This window comes from Adiantum capillus-veneris, chromosome 19 (genome assembly GCF_014529385.1).
Source record: "Adiantum capillus-veneris isolate H3 chromosome 19, ASM1452938v2, whole genome shotgun sequence".
Classification (NCBI taxonomy): Eukaryota; Viridiplantae; Streptophyta; class Polypodiopsida; order Polypodiales; family Pteridaceae; genus Adiantum; species Adiantum capillus-veneris.
Window position 1 is genome coordinate 10068851 of NC_140949.1, and position 4797 is coordinate 10073647.

General features: G+C 42.1%; 1 pseudogene; it reads left to right on the top strand.

Moving 5' to 3' along the window:
• The first annotated feature begins 3543 nt into the window (after window positions 1-3543).
• LOC147433551 (L-type lectin-domain containing receptor kinase VIII.1-like) lies at window positions 3544-4285 on the top strand (annotated as a pseudogene).
• The last annotated feature ends 512 nt before the right edge of the window (window positions 4286-4797 follow it).

A 4797-nucleotide genomic window follows, 5' to 3' on the forward strand; every position in this document is an offset into this window, starting at 1 on the left:
GAACATGACAATAATTTGCACACACAAGAGTGACGTTCGATATTATAATAACCTTCTCTTGAAACGCTTCCATCGGCATAGTCACATCATCCAAATCGGCCTCAAGAAGAATGCACACAATGTCCCTGAGCTCCAAGCATGGCTGGAAGATCCCGACTTTCACGCAATTGACAGAATAGCAAAAGGAGCAAAGGCGCTGATAACAGAGAACATAGACTTAACAATTGGAGCAGCCAATGGATCATTATGTCGTGTAGACGAAATCCTCCAAGATGAAGATGGCGGCATCAAAGCAATCAAAGTGACGCTGGACACATCCAAACAAGAACTTACACTTTGACGGTCAAAGCATAGCAGGCGGACATTCAATGGACACTGGTGCCATAAATCACATTCCTAATAGCTCTCGCCTATGCTATGACTGGACACAAGTCCCAAGGCACAACAATCAACACAAACGTCTTGCTCATTGTAAAAGAAGTTTTCACCCCTGGCCTTCTATACGTGATACTGTCGCGTGTCACTGAGCGACAGCATCACTGAGCGAACCCGGCTACATTTACTACAGCTGTTGCGCGTCACTGAGCGAACCCGGCTACATTTACTACAGCTCCCTACGCTAGAGATGTTCACACCATCTAGATTTTTGACCATCTAAATGTGAAAGTTTCCTTCCCCCTCTTCAGTATCAATTCCTCTTTCTATTAAACTGACTGAATCGCCTTGTTGCCTTGTATAATTTTTGTTCAACTGCTTATCTTCTCTTCTGTCGACTTGTCATGTTCAATATGTTACATTGCCGAGACATCTTCTCTATCACCTCTACTCACTCAGATCCACCTTTTGTAAATTTACTGCTCTTCCCTTCCTCACTTCATTCATTTGTGTTTAAACGTTTATCGGATCTTATGCCTCAGAAATACTATAAGAGATCATTATAATTATTATTTCGATGTGCAGGAAACTGAATCAAAAAATGGATCACAATATGCTACATTCTACATGCTTGTCTGATCTTGCATCTGCCTATGTATACACATGCGAATCACACTCATCTTAATGTGCAGCTCTTCAAGCAATACATGAACAATACAAAGGAAACGCAACCCATGATACAACCTAAGAGATTTTACCTCACGACTAAGCATATGAGATTGGCTAACTCAGTAGGCGAGAAACCCCATGCGTACATTGAGGGGTTCCATACTTTTCAAGATCATCGCAACTTCATGAATAAGTGCGATGCAAGATATAAAGCTCTAAACCAAACGATGGCCACTTCAAACACAGACAGGATGACAACAGGTACTATTAGAAAAGAAAAATCTTATTCCTTCTGTCCGTCATGCTACCCAGCTTGCTCCTACATCCTGCAGGTCTCATGAAGCAAATACTTGAAGAGCTTGATATCCAGTACGAGGATGATGAGAGTATCCTGCGTAATGTTGAAGCACAACAACTCCTCCACACAAAAACTGAAGGAATTACATTGTATACGATGGAGCAGCTGCGGTTTGGTTACAACATTGATTTGGTTGAACTTTCAAAAGCTGTGCTACTCAAGAAAACTGTGCCGTTATCTTGGCAAATTTCATGACTTTGGCAAACCACACGCACGATGCAACTAATCCACCTATCACAATCCAGAAGGTAGCATGACACTACAACGAACACAAGGCAATAAGTTACAGCCAACCAACCTCCCCATATGAGCTAGTTGCAACAGACCAAGGCATGTATGGATAACAAGTATCACTAGCTTCCATTCATTTCTCCGTATCATTTTTTTTCTGACCTAACCAATCTGCATGGACTACATATCTAGACACTCATACCAAACCAGAGACAAGAATCGGTCTTCCACCCGAGAAAAAGCAACGTCACGGGAAGAATACATAGTCTACAGTATACAATGCACGAAAAACGATAGGAGATATATTTGAGTTACAAACAACATCCATAAACGCGTTGGCCAGCACAAACGCAATCCTTTGAAGAGAATGCGAGCGGACATGCATGCACATAGTCCTTTCAAGGACAATTTTGAAATTACCACTTTAGCAACTAGTACCAATATACATAAAGCTAGAAACTTAGAACATTTCTATATTAAACAACACAAAGCAACAATTGCATTAGGTTATAATGTTTGTTTTGGACATCCACCAAGGTTGAGAAAATATTATTTTTTGAAAAAACACAAGAAAATATAGCTGCAAACTTCTGCCGTCTTTATTTCATTGTTTTGTTACTGTCTTTGTCACATAACTTTGATCATTGGCTACAACAATGTCTTTTTGTTTCCATTCAAACTATGACAGGCATGACAACTTATCAACTGCTTTGATTTAAATGCTTTTTTTTTTCCAAAATGGGTAGGCCAATTCCAGCTGATCTGATTGAGCAACAGACAGAATTTGACACTGCAATGTATAGTTGCAACTGTCTTTACCCAAATTTTCAAGAGCGGGTGCTCAGACACTTCATGCGTAAATGGAGTGAGTTCATTCCATGGCCATTTCAACCACCTAGCCCATGGCATCCACATTACATCACTTGGAATACACTCGGTCGACAAATCACCATCGACATCGCCGTACTGGCTAGTTGCTCCACAAAACACCATTGTATGCTGTTCATGCAGATTGCGGACATGCTCGGCCTACTCAAGACTATACAACTAAATTACTCTATCAGCTAAAAAATTCGTTTCACGCTACTTCCCTGACAACCAGTTAGCCATACGCGCAACTTTGAACAACATCTTACCGATATAGCCCTTTCTTCCTGCATCAAAAACTCCCACTGATATGTGTTGTTACCTAGTCCTCCTCCTCTTCTCCAGAAATGTTTTGTCCATTGCATAGTAAAGCAGTCATTGCATGCTACATTCAAAGTCCTCCCAACTCTCGCTTGCTTAGTTCCGTTCTTAATTCATCAACTTTTTTTTAGCATACTCTTTACATCAAATCGTTTCAGTGACTTATACTCACTTAGAGTAACAAGATTTGTGCAAATCAAATAATAAGCTCTCTCTCTCTCTCTCTCTCTCTCTCTCTCTCTCTCTCTCTCTCTCTCTCTCTCTCTCTCTCTCTCTCTCTCTCTCTCTCACCTTTCATTTCTACATTCTTCTTTATGGATGTATAATCTTGTTCAGTGCTTCCATGAGAACAAAACAATATATACATTCTTGTATGTATGAGTGACTTCTACTCACTTAAGATAACAAGATTTGTCGAAAACAAATAATAATCGCACGCACGCTCTCTCTCTCTCTCTCTCAGCTTTCACTTCTATGTTATTTTACTAATGTATACTCTTGTTCAGTGCTTTGATGAGAACAAAATAGTACTTACAATAGTGCCCTTGCTCTCCATTCATTTCCATGCACATGCAGCTACCAAATGGAAGCTCTCTCTCTAATTGCCTTGAAGGCTTGTACCGTTACACAAGTTTGTTATCCACTTCCGGTTATGCAGGCTAACGAAGCTTTTTTGGACGAGATGGGGGAGAAATGAGGGGATCGACGTTTGAGTGATAGGCATGTACCGACCAGGCACTGACATCGCAGTGGTAGTGAAACACGCTGTGACCAACACACAAGAAGGTAAACGTGAGTTTCTGGGTCTTCGTCACCGCAACCTGGTGCAGTTACTAGGATGGTGCTATGAGAAGGAGGAGGTCCTTCCAGTCTATGATTACATGGAGCAGGGGAGTTTGGACAAGGTGATATTCAATAAGAGTGGTTCAATGCTTCCCTAGGCTCATAGGTACAAGATCGTAACAGGCGTGGCTGTAGCTTTGGCATACTTGCATGAGGAATGTGACCAGCAAGTAGTGTGTAGAGATGTGAAAGCACGCAACATAATGCTAGATGTAGGGTTCAATGAACGGCTGGTGGATTTGGCCTTGTGAAAGTGACATACCATCACAAGAGCCCTGATGCTACACTAGCAGTAGGTAGAATGGGGTATTTTGCCTCGGAGTATATACACACACAAGAAAAGCGTTAGAGAAGACGAATGTGTTTAGCTATGGCGCAGTGGTGTTGGAAGTGGCATGTGGATGTCAGCCCTTGGAGAGGGATGTGCCATTAAGGGAGAATGTGCAGGTGGATTGGGTGTGGGGATTATACAGATATAGGAGGATGTTAGAGGCAGCTGACAAGCGGCTGAGTGGGGATTTTGATGAGCAAGAGATGGAGAGGTTGCTAAAAGTTGGGTTGCTGTGTTCTCATCTGGACCCGATTTCAAGGCCCACCATTCGGCTATTATGTAAATATTAAGCGGGGAGTATGCATGTAAATTGTTTCACAAGGTGAGGGGAAAGGATGGTTCCCCCTGAACTCTGAGTCTGCTGCTGTGAGCTGCATATTTGGCCCTACCTCCAACAGTCTCTAACATCCTTCCTCTTGCGTTTGCAGATTTTAAATAGTGCCTCCCCTATACCTCTTTGCCTTGCTTGCCCTCTGCCCAATTGGAAGCACTATTTGCTTGGTGCTGATTTTGTAGTGCAAACGGATCACCAGACACTCAGATAGTTTGAAACCAGCCTGTTTAATCCAAAAAGGGCAGTAGACCTTAGACTTAAACCTTATTTGCTTTCACCCATTTAATTTGTCGCCCACTTTACATGTACTTTCAAGACACAACAAAGGGGAAAGGGATAAAGGCTGCTAGATTGTACCTGTATGAGAAGACCGACACCAGATTGGCCCCTAAATAGGCGCCCCTTTCGATATTTCTTTATTCTTTAAAAGAGCGAATAAACGTTGTGGTTCCCTACAAGCTGCCCCAC